The sequence below is a fragment of the Ornithodoros turicata genome, chromosome 4 (genome assembly GCF_037126465.1).
Source record: "Ornithodoros turicata isolate Travis chromosome 4, ASM3712646v1, whole genome shotgun sequence".
Lineage (NCBI taxonomy): Eukaryota > Metazoa > Arthropoda > Arachnida > Ixodida > Argasidae > Ornithodoros > Ornithodoros turicata.
In genome coordinates, this window is record NC_088204.1 from 45,035,061 (window position 1) to 45,047,858 (window position 12,798).

Sequence of the window (12,798 nt, forward strand, 5' to 3'; positions counted from 1 at the left end):
ACTCAGCCAAAAAGAAAAGCAAACTGTCAGTTCGAAAGAGAGGTAGTCGAAGTGGCTGAAATAAGAAGTGGCTCTTCCAGTTGTACTACTGAAGCTTCTATTTGTCTGGTGGATAAGAAACATGAATTTTTATTCAAATCGTAGGCATTTTTTTCACTTGTGTCACCCTTTATCACTACGGTGGTTTTGTTTGCACATGCCTAAAAATGTCATTTTGAGGGTCTCGTGTGACATACTTGTACAGACTTCGACTACGGAGCTATGGCAGACAAGGACAGCAGGAAAAGATCACCACTAGGTGTAAAGTTGCTTTTTAATCAGTTCGTCTCAAAACCCCAATCCCAACGCTCAACCTTCCTTTTCCAGAAATAAACCAGTAGATTGTGGAGTGGTGTGTTGTCCTTGTCTGCCGCAGCTCCATAGTCTAAGATGTCATACCAACTAGCCCACTCTACATTGTTAATCACTTTTATACTTGTAAAGTGCTGGACAAAAGTTTATGGAACATGCTCTGGCACACTCCTCCCTCCGAGTGACAAGCTGGCAGCGAATGGTATCGTACGGACTTGCATACAGGTGACTGGGCTACCTATACGCACATGTCTAAGTCTGTACGGTCCCATTTGCTGTCACTCTGAGGAAGGAATGCGCCGGAGCGTGTTCTCTAACATTTGTCTAGCACTGTACTCGTTGTTTTGACATGGTGGGATAGCAGTGCACCTGCGCACATGACTGCGTCGGGTTTCTTATCATTATAGTTTAGTTGTAAGCAGCTCTGTCCCTCCATTGTCCCATCTGTATACTCTCCCTTTCGCAGTTGTGTACCAACTAGCCCAAATTTCTGCACTTCTAAGTAAACACAACATAGCAAGCCCGCAGCCATAACCCACTGTGAATATGCCAGCTAGCTCTTTCTCTTTGATTTTCTATACTTATTTTTCCAACTGTGAGCTAAGGCAGCAATACAGTAAGTAAATGGATAATTTGGAGTGCTACTGAACATTCTCCTAAGCCTTTGTGAAGGTCGAATAGTTTTTCATACCTTCAGCACTCTATTTGGAAGGCCGCCCATTTATTAGCGTTAGCCTAGTAAGCCCATTAATTTTTGGTGTTATCCACTATCCGGCTCCACAATAACTATGTCGGTCCTGTTTTTGTGTACAATGTTATGTATGATATACCAAAGTTTTATGGTAACTACAATCGTTTCTTTTCCTTGTGGCCCTGCATGATGTGGTGTAAAGTCAATATGCCCTGTGGCTCCAATGGCGTTCTTAGGACCCAAATATACTGTCTAGATAAAGTTTTGTCCTCAGTGCCACAGGGGTTCAATGATATAGACTGGCACACAATTATGTCAAGTACACCCAAAGACCTTTTTTCAAATTCTCGTATTATTGGACTACACAAAAAGAACTACCTTTACAGTACGGAGAGAAAGGGGAAAAATGGAGGCGTCCAGTACATTCTCCACCTCACTTTTGTGTGTGTGAAGACATAGAACAGACATAGTACAGGTCTCTCGCAACAACCTCGACATTTTCTGCTTCATATTTTCTGTGCGAATGAATAACAGGAGTTATAGTCGGTTCCACATACTGTTCACCTTAGCAATATGTTCTGTGATGCATACTTTGACCATCCAAAAAGTGGCAGAACATGACTCCTTCAACTCTAAATACTACTGTCATCAAAAATACAGTGCTTAGTGAAATGTATGGCATTTACAACTGCAATGATTGTTTTCTATCAGCACTGTTGTAGCCATCATGCTTGAATTATGGTTACTTCAGTGATCTTCTATCACCATCAGGGTTTCTTCTACCAGCAGAACGCTAGCCATTGTGGCAGACATATGGTGGCCCTGATAAGGGCCGTTTGTTTACTTCGTCCAGGTCTGCTGCTTCTTCTCCAGTGCACCATGAAGCTACTGAAGAATTCCTTAGCATGTCCACAGTCCATCTTCTAGTGTCTATAGTTCCCTACGGGAGCACGCTGTTGGCATAAGACAATCTGTGGGGTGGGGCATCGTCATGCAGCTGGTGCCTGTGGGATGCCCTGGACAGCGTTCAGGCATGAATGCAAAAGGCCAATGCAATAATCCTGTGGGAGTGGCGCACTTGATTACAGTGTGCCACCAGAGGCCTTCTGTTGGGTCAGCTCTGTTTGAAGAACTTGAACTGAAAGTAAAACATAATTGTGAGTAGTGTGAAATTACTGAGAATTATAAGTAAAGAATGTCAGTTACGAATCCGTCAGCTCAGCACGAGAACAATTGTGTGCCTGCTTTGGTTGGCCTAGTGAGGAGTAGCATAAGCAGGGGTATGCAAATTCTCCAATAGAATCTCAATATTTCTCTCTATCCCATACCCAATTCATATATGGCATCTGGCAGTCCTGGCCTTTTTGGTCAGCTACAGGGGTTCCACCTGGAAACAATAGAAAGAAATGCATTTAGGCAACAAAAAGCTTCAAGATTGCAGCTTTTAACATGCTGGATAGCATTTCACTCTCGGTAATTATCATTTGCAAGCCTTAGGTTTTGGCAATGTCATTTATAAAATCCTCTACAATTTTTGAAAATTAAACCATCTGATCACTCACTGTGGCATTTGTAAGCCATCAAAGGCCATATGAGAAAAGAAGAATATTGTTTGATTGTTCAAATCGGATCGGGGCTTAAAACCTGAGGGGTATCATTCGTAACTGCTGCTTGACCGCAGGGTTTTGAGCACTAAATTCTAACTGTATCACACGTTAAATCACTCATTGAGGCTTGTATAAGCTATCGAAGCTGCACGAGAACAGGAAAACGTCGTTCGGTTGCTGTAATTTGGTCGAAGCTTAAAACCTGAGGGGTATCATTCGTAACTGCTGCTTGACTGCAGTGTTTTGAGCCCTAAATTCCAACTGTATCACACGTTAAATCACTTACTGATGCTTCTATAAGCTATCGAAAGCTGCACGAGAACAGGAAAACGTCGTTCGGTTGTTGTAACTTGATCGGAGCTTAAAACCTGAGGGGTATCATTCGTAACTGCTGCTTGACCGCAGGGTTTTGAGCACTAAATTCTAACTGTATCACACGTTAAATCACTCATTGAGGCTTGTATAAGCTATCGAAGCTGCACGAGAACAGGAAAACGTCGTTCGGTTGCTGGAATTTGGTCGAAGCTTAAAACCTGAGGGGTATCATTCGTAACTGCTGCTTGACTGCAGTGTTTTGAGCCCTAAATTCCAACTGTATCACACGTTAAATCACTTACTGATGCTTCTATAAGCTATCGAAAGCTGCACGAGAACAGGAAAACGTCGTTCGGTTGTTGTAACTTGATCGGAGCTTAAAACCTGAGGGGTATCATTCGTAACTGCTGCTTGACCGCAGGGTTTTGAGCCCTAAATTCTAACTGTATCACACGTTAAATCACTCATTGAGGCTTGTATAAGCTATCGAAGCTGCACGAGAACAGGAAAACGTCGTTCGGTTGCTGTAATTTGGCCGAAGCTTAAAACCTGAGGGGTATCATTCGTAACTGCAGCTTGACTGCAGTGTTTTGAGCCCTAAATTCCAACTGTATCACACATTAAATCACTTACTGATGCTTCTATAAGCTATCGAAAGCTGCACGACAACAGGAAAACGTCGTTCGGTTGTTGTAACTTGATCGGAGCTTAAAACCTGAGGGGTATCATTCGTAACTGCTCCTGATTGCAGGGTTTTGAGCCCTAAATTCTAACTATCACATGTTAAATCACGCACTGAGGCTTGTATAAGCTATCGAAAGCTGCACATGAACAGGAAAACGTCGTTTGGTTGTTGTAATTTGGTCGGCGCTTAAAACATGAGGGGTATCATTCGTAACCACTGCTTAACTGCAGTGTTTTGAGCCCTAAATTCCAACTGTATCACACGTTAAATCACTTACTGATGCTTCTATAAGCTATCGAAAGCTGCACGAGAACAGGAAAACGTCGTTCGGTTGTTGTAACTTGATCGGAGCTTAAAACCTGAGGGGTATCATTCGTAACTGCTTGGTCGGAGCTTAAAACCTGAGGGGTATCATTCGTAACCGCTGCTTGACTGCAGTGTTTTGAGCCCTAAATTCCAACTGTATCACACGTTAAATCACTTACTGATGCTTCTATAAGCTATCGAAAGCTGCACGAGAACAGGAAAACGTCGTTCGGTTGATGTGTCTTGATCGGAGCTTAAAACCTGAGGGGTATCATTCGTAACTGCTGCTTGACTGCAGGGTTTTGAGCCCTAAATTCTAACTGTATCACACGTTAAGTCACTTACTGAGGCTTGTATAAGCTATCGAAAGCTGCACAAGAACAGGAAAACGTCGTTCTGTTGTTGTAACTTGATCTGAGCTTAAAACCTGGGGGTATCATTCGTAACTGCTGCTTGACCGCGGAGTTTTGAGCCCTAAATTCTAACTGTATCACACGTTAAATCATCACTGAGGCTATTTATAAGCTATCGAAGACTATATGAGAACAGATAAACTTTTTTGGTTGCCCAAATTTGATCGTCGCATCATTCAGCACTGTTGCCTGCAAACCCTGCAAATCTACCGAAATTGAACTTATTTAACTGATTTCACCACAGCTGAAACAGGTCGCGAATGCTTCACTAAAAATTCGGGAGTACAAACACCAAGGAACTAAAATTACTTACCTCCATGTGGTAATTTGCATGAAACAAGAAGCACAACACACACACGTCCACCTACGACAGCGCGAAACCGACGACTGAGAACCCTGAGAACAATCGATGTCTTCATGCGCTGACCAGGGCACTACATTCATAGCCACCGCCGCCGAGGCGTACGAACACAACGAATGATACCCCTCAGGATCTAGCGCCCATGGAGGAACAAAACACAAGGAGCGGCCCCTCCGACAGTTTTCTATCGGGACGAGCGTAGCCGGCCTCGCATTGCATTCTGGGATGCTCCTGTCTACCACGTGACCGCTCACGTGACCCTCCAGACAGCATGGCTCCAGCAAAGCAGACGACGCGAGCTGTAGTTGTGTTGCAGTTCAGGTGGCAGTATTACGTTGAACGCGTGCTTGCACTTTATTTCTGTGTGTTACGAATGTTTACTGTTCTATTAGAAGACCAGTCACAGTGTGCAGAACGCAAAAGGAGTACGCGGGACCGGAAACATAACGTGTGGCAACGGTTACTTCCAACGTATGTACTTTTCTTGACTAAGTGGTTAAGAATGCCGTTCCATTAATAAGATTTGTACAACAACTGAAGATATGAAATGAATCTGCGGCAGAGTTTGAGGTCCCAAATGAACAATTCAAGATGACTCGAAGACACACGGGCGACTAAAGCAAGTTACCGTGTACTTACGAACAAAACGCGTTCCCGTGACAGAGCTGATTTCAGTTCAACGAGAGCCGCAGCAGGGACAGGAACACATTACTATACGTCGTTTCTACGACGGTGCTCACATTTTCACAATAAATTACTTCCAAGAAGCAAAATCATACGGACAGCAGCGCGAGAAACAAAGCCTTGCAAAACCGAAACTTTAGAGGGGATCACGTGGTGGACAGGAAGCAATGGCGATTTTGACCCGAGCGACCGCTAGAGGGTGGCTACGCTAGTCTGGAGCAGAGCCGTATATTAAAAGGGAGTCTGGCCATTGGGAGGAGTCACAAAAAGAGGCTCGACCTGTCAATCACAGTTTCGCTCCTCTGATTGGTTTGCTTTTTACCAAGGGGGTCGCCATGACACCATACTGCCACCCAAAATGGCGACGAAAACAAACACAATGAAGCGGGGATTTCGTGACAAAAATTTTTTAGAGACTAAGCTGATTTTACGCTGCAAATGTACATCCTAATATAAATTTCTCGGAAATCAGTTTCAACTTATGCTCATCCATCGATATCTAACTGAAAATAATACGTTTTGTCGCCGGTGTTAGGCCTAGTGAACACGGCGATCATAACGAAATCATAACAAAAACGGCGCTGTGCTGTACAATCTTATATTTAACAGCTGGATTTCATGGATATAAACATTCTTGCCTCTTATATTCCAACTATTCACGTAGATTTGTTTAAAAATCATACCGACAACAGAATGTGTCCCAGCAGGTGGTTCTGCCGGCAGCGGTACAACGACGGAAGCAGACGACAATTCCCGACGTGCCTTATGCTCCATAGGTGGCGCTTATCAAATTTGCACCAACAATCCACTACTTTTGCAGATTGGGAGAGGTATCCATTTCAATCCCATCCAATCCACTTGCCACCCAAAATGGCGCAGCCCATGTTGGATATGGGGACAAATAGTGAGGATAGGTTGATTGATAGCGCCCCATATTTCAAGACTTCATTGGTCGGAAAGCTGAAAAGTGGGTGGAGCTTCAGGTATAGGCATGACCCATTAATGGCCAGACTCCCTTTTAATATACGGCTCTGGTCTGGAGCAGAGCCGTATATTAAAAGGGAGTCTGGCCATTAATGGGTCATGCCTATACCTGAAGCTCCACCCACTTTTTCAGCTTTCCGACCAATGAAGTCTTGAAATATGGGGCGCTATCAATCAACCTATCCTCACTATTTGCCCCCTTATCCAACATGGGCAGCGCCATTTTGGGTGGCAAGTGGATTGGATGGGATTGAAATGGATACCTCTCGCAATCTGCAAAAGTAGTGGATTGTTAGCGCAAATTTGATGAGCGCCACCTAGGGAGCGTAATGCACGTCGGCAATTGTCGTCTGCTTCCGTCGTTGTATCGCTGCCGGCAGAACCACCTGCTGGGACACATTCTGTTGTCAGTATGATTTTTAAACAAATCTACATGAATAGTTGGAATATAAGAGGCAAGAATGCTTATATCCATGAAATCCAGCTGTTAAATATAAGATTGTACAGCACAGCGCCGTTTTTGTTACGATTTCGTTGTGATCGCCGTGTGCACTAGGCCTAACACCGGCGACAAAACGTATTATTTTCAGTTAGATATCGATGGATGAGCATAAGTTGAAACTGATTTCCGAGAAATTTATATTAGGAAGGACATTTGCAGCGTAAAATCAGGTTAGTCTGTGAAAATTTTTTTTCACGAAATCCCCGCTTCACTGTGTTCGTTTTCGTCGCCATTTTGGGTGGCAGTATGGTGTCATGGCGACCCCCTTGGTAAAAAGCAAGCCAATCAGAGGAGCGAAACTGTGATTGACAGGTCGAGCCTCTTTTTGTGACTCCTCCCAATGGCCAGACTCCCTTTTAATATACGGCTCTGGTCTGGAGGGAAGAGCCGCTCCTAGCGCCTCACCGCCTACAGCCGCCATTATGTCAGCAGCGTCCTGCGCCAACGCGATGCATCGGCATCGGGTTTTCAGGGTTTTCTGCCGCCGCCGCTCTTCTGTATCGGTCAGGGTTTCGAAATACGCGCCCGACGGACCCCGCGGCGTAAACCAGCGTAAACAATCGGGGCCGTCCGAGGGGCCTCTAGACACTGCCTTGTTGATTACGGCGTGTGTGCTGACGATCAACAGTACGCTTCTAAAGACATGTAAGCAGGGAAGAGTAACGGTAATGGTAACGGAAACAGAAACGGTATATTACCGAAATTGAAGATGGTAACGATAACGGAAACGCATACCACGGTCCTCCATTACCGGAAACAGAAACGGAAACGAATTTATCGTCCGGTATTGAATTTGGGTAATGGCTATCCCTGTTGTGCAGTGACATTTGGGTGACTTTTCATTTTTTGTTTTTGTATTTTAATGACTCCATTCCCTGTAATGCTATAAATACTACCCGAGAGCATGGAAAGAAAGCGCAAAACAGATCTCGAGGGTGCAACCACAACAACAAATAAATCACGACTATGGCCTGGGGTGATTCACCGCTTGAGAACAGTACACTACCACATTACACGCGAAACATGAGATGTGAAATCCGCCTGGTGCATCCCTCACTTACCTCGCCCCAGTCCTCATAACGCCATGACATCGACACGTGACTATACTCCACCATAGGATGAGGATGCCAGCCTATGATTTTTAGTTACTTATTTTGTACTTTTTTTCTTTTCACTGTGGCCATGACAGTCTTATTTACTATTGAGAGCGTCCGCTTATGAATGCGACATTAGATGAAAGTTACGCCCATCTTGAGTTGCTGGACTTCGAGCTGGACTTTATTAAAAACTAAGAGGGGGTATTCGACGTTTCGACAGGAATGGGATATTATGGTGACGCAAGACAATGCTATATATCTCATTCCTGTCGAAACTCGAATACCCCCTCTTAGTTTTTAATAAAGTTCGCTTTTTATCCCTTGTCCTGTAGAAGCATTGTCTCCACTTCTGATCCTTACTGAATAGCTTTATTTTTCGTGGTCAACCGCATTCCTTTATTTCGACTTATATATATATATATATATATATATATATATACATATAGTTTTTATCTTGCAAGATGTGCGCATCCCATCGACGCAAAATTACTTGTGTAATGTGTACGCGTGACACCGAAGCAGCACTTGGGCAAAACAGGGTGCTGATAGAGCCGGACGGGCTGTCCTCCCGCAGCTCTGTAACAACCGTTCCATTACCGGAAACAGTAACGGAAACGAAACGGAAACGAAATTGAAAGGCCGGTATCCGAAACGGATAACGGAAACGAAAATATAGCAGTAACAAAAATGGAAACGGTAACCAAAATACGTCCGTTATCCTTCCCTGCATGTAAGTGCTAAATCAAGTTTATGTTGTTTCGTGTGGTTTCTTGTAAGCGATCCCCGTCTCGATTATGAATGCTCACGCTTCTGAAAGCCATGTAAATAACAGTTGTGTGATTTGAGGCTGTTTTGATACTGCTAATTTGAGGACAGCGCCAGAGGCGCAGTGCAAACGAATGAATTTGAAAATTGCTGTGCCAACGTCATAGCGCATTTAGGCAGCAAATTGCAGACTGGTGTTTACATCAGGGTCATTTTACGCCGAATGGTCCAAAGGTCCTACGCCCCCAGTTCTTTATAAAGAAAACAAAGGTGCGTCTTCGCAATTGCGGTTGACGGAACAACGACAGCGCCTCACAGCTCCACCCTATAGAGGGATTGCAATACAGTGGCAGTACTATTTCGAATGCCGAAGACTAATGTGTCCCTCCCTTTCCCTGGTCGCGCTCCGGGCAGTCTCGTCAGGTTGGAAGGTGTGCGAACAGGACGTTCGGATCATTTGGCGAATGAATGAACCATTAAGGATTGCCTTGTGCATGTTTTTTCATAGAGTTAATTTACATTAGTCACATTTGTCAGCTGAGCATAACAATGTACAACTGACAAATATTGGACTGTAGTGTTATGAGTGGTGTTACTATCAAGTCCATTCCTTTCTGTATGTCACTTGGAAAGCATTATGTATGCAGGCATTCTACCAAAGGGTAGTACATTCGACAGCCTTTTTGGGCGCTCAGTATCTATTGGAATTTGTTCGTAAATTATTGCAACTTGATATTTTGCGTTTGAGGAGTTACAGAGTCAGCCTGATCAGGAGTTTAATATTTCAATAATATTTCTAGAAGTTCAACAATATGTGTTGTGATATTATGGACATTCTATCTAGTCATTGTCTAGCCGTTGATAAGCGCTTGTGCCATTATTGGCTTGTCGCAATGCTGCGCCATCGTAAGGTGCATACGCTGGTCACTTTTGCGGTGTTTTAATAGCTTTACTTAAAATAAAGTTTTGTCAAAATGTGCTTCATATGTGAGCTACTGCATGTCACTTTCACACACACACACATTCCTGAAACAGTACACACATACAGAGAAGCTTTTAGGTGTGGTCTAAGTAAAGACTAATGAAGATATAATCCTAGACATCATGGCTAATTAAGGGCTAGTACAGGTCTAGGATCCTCCTCAGTCTGGTGTATAAAAGGTCTAAAGTTGGGCTAGCGGTAGACGTTGGATGTCTAAGTTGAGACATCTAGGTGGCCTAACCTTAGCTATCCTAGAGGAAGGCTAGAGGAACTCCCCTAGACATTAAGGCTATTGAGAGACATCTACTAGACCTGCCAGTCGTCCAGATTTAGACGTCGATTAGACATTTATGATCCCACCTTTGGCTACATGGGCCGTGGAATAACCTTCATGTGCATAGATTGCGAAACACTGCGCAGTTCGCCACGTTGGGAGTCAAGTGGCGCCACACTGTAGGCTATGAACTCTACGCGCACGTAGCGCACGTCGGCACAAATTTCTCTTTCACGATACAACCTTCAGCTTCCGGCGAGAACACGCGGAAGGGCGGCCTTGCTGTGATATGGGCACTCCGGTAAAGCGCGAAGATTGCAGGATCAAGGGCTCGACTATTGGTTGAGGACGCGTCCCAGGCGAAAATCTGGACTGGTCCCAGAATGGTTCCAGTTGAACCTGGACTAGTTCCAGTCGGATGTTTGATTGCCCCGCATTGGTTCCCGTTGAATGTGGATGGTCCCAGCTGGATTCCCAAGTGGGGTGGCTGGTTCCACTTTGGTGACATCAGTGGTACCACTCTGGTCTCAGATGGTTCCAGAAGTTCCAGCTGGAGCCTCACAGGTACCATTTTGTTCCCAGAATGGTCACTTAACCCACTTGAGATTCCAAGTTGGGCGGCTTCCCCCTTTGAGATTTCATCTTGTCCACACTTGCCATACAGTATATCCTTCTGGTTTTGTTTGATCTATTACTCTGATCTGTTTTAGCATGTGCGTGATCTCTTTTTATTGCCTTTTATCCAGATGCGCGCGTCTGCGATAAAATATATGCCGTAACGTATTCGTGCATATATTGTCATCTGAAGGTGAATATCTTCACAAGATATATGAAGTACGTACCAGCGAACTGTAAAAAATACATCTCAACAACGGCAAAAACTAAGCTAAATATTTAGAAGAAAGAAAACGAAAAAACAAAGAAAAGGTAATTCCAGAGGCTGATGCGATGCAGATGCATTAAGCATTAACCACGAAGACGCCACGGCGGCTACAAATTCAAACTTGAAACGGCGAGAGCGCCAGAGCCGAGAGAGCGAGAGGGTGAGAAGCGTGAGTGGCAGTTGAAAGTGGAACTTGGACGCGTCGCAGCAAGTTGGTCTTCTCTTCGGTTGCCGTGGCAAGGATCGTGTATCTCCTGTGCAGTATTTGTGTGTGTTTTAGTGCGCTTTCGAAGACAATGCGGTGACAATGGTTCCACACATTGTCAATTTCACGGAAGAGTTTTGACGCTAAGAAGAAGGGAAGAAACAGACGGTGAAACGCCAACCCGACTGCACGTACTGCTTGTGATGTTCGCAGGTATGAGTGATGACCGTGATGTTTTGATTACTATTAATTAGATGTTTTATTTTAGAGACTTACGAGGAACTTGAAGAGAAGCAGGGTAAGAAGATTCCAAACGTATGGTGAAGAGGAAGGGAGGATATGCCGCGACCTGCATGGAAAACAGGGGTGTCATGTGCCTTCTTCTCTGAGAAAATACAAGATGTGAGATGGCCAACAAAACGTAAAGTTCGCTGTGGTCCGTGAGTACATCGCACAGTCAGGCATATGCATTGTCTAGATACAGTGAGTGATCAGACTTGTACTACGTAGTACGTACATAGAGAGATGTATTGATTATTTATTTCTGCTGGGTATATGCTTTTAGCAGAATAAACAGTATTTACCTGAGCAATATGTGCATTTCTACGCATTATTTTCGGTCGTGCATTCAGTGGTCCCAGCTGCTAAGTAGCCGGATCCCGGACCACTTAGCAGAGGGGCCACTGGATGATTTCCACTGGTTCCACTACAAGTGGGACCATCGTGAAACTGGTTCCACTTTCAACTGGTCCCAGTCACATTCAAAGTGGGACCTGTCCAATAAACCACTCTGAAGTGGTCCAACTCCAGATTTTTGCCTGGGGTGGCATTCACCTCTGTTCTTCAGGTCTTCTTCGCGTAACGACCAATGATAGGCGACACACAAAGTAATCGACGTCGATTACTTTGACGAGAATAGCTTCCCAGACTTCCTCTCTAACGATTTCTGCGTCCTTTGGAGGTGCACGGATTCCCTGTCATGTTCGTCTTCCCGCTGTTGTGATGATCAGGTGGATGTGCCATTCCGTTCTCACATTAGCAGTTCGCCACAATCTAAATCTAAAGCATTAAAAACCCTCAAAACTATCCGCTAGCGTCTGCCAGCACAACGGTTGTAGTCCGAGAGAACACGCGTGGCCGGACAGACATGATGTCTCCTCCGTATAGTTTTTCCAAGGGCCCGAAACTCACCAGCTTCTTTGCGGGATAAAGTGAGCGCTTCATGCGTTTCACGTCATCGGAAGTCAGGAAGCGTCATAAATTGAACGTCATGGAGATATCCGGTGGCTAGTGATTAGTGATCCGGTGGCTAGTGAACGATGATTGGCCGTTTTCAAATTTGTTCGCGAGCGCTCAAACAGGCGACAGCGCGGCGGCTGTGCCGGTTGGAACCGATGTCCACGGAGTCGCCGGCGTCCGTTTCGGACAGCTCGTGTTGTGTAGCGGTTGGGTTGGACTATGAGTTCTGATTTTTCCTGTTTAAAAACGCAAGCTGTATCATGTGAGTGTCCTCGAACAGTCACAGCTGCCAGGGAAGATGCCTGCGCGACATTTCTGCTCTGCTTCTTGGTGTAGAAACGATTCGAGAGTCCGAACGCCTCGTACCCGATACCAGGTCAACGACTGCCGACAGGTAAGTCATTTGTCATTGCTTGTTGTCTTACAACACCGCATTCACTTCCTGTATTGTGAA

General features: G+C 44.8%; 1 protein-coding gene and 1 long non-coding RNA gene across 5 annotated transcripts in view; both read right to left on the reverse strand.

Annotated features, from left to right (window-relative positions):
* The window catches only part of LOC135391477 (transmembrane protein 94-like), a 587,105-nt gene that overhangs the window by 338,111 nt on the left and 236,196 nt on the right, over positions 1-12,798 (reverse strand). The gene's annotated exons all lie outside the window — the stretch shown is intronic.
* On the reverse strand, positions 1,373-4,744 carry LOC135391474 (uncharacterized). Of its 2 annotated transcripts, none has more exons than XR_010421960.1 (2): positions 4,682-4,744; positions 1,373-2,429 (listed from the first exon to the last, which is right to left on the reverse strand). It is a non-coding gene; the product is annotated as an uncharacterized LOC135391474 (long non-coding RNA). The 2 variants fall into 2 exon arrangements; XR_010421961.1 differs by lacking the exon at positions 4,682-4,744 and adding an exon at positions 4,301-4,532.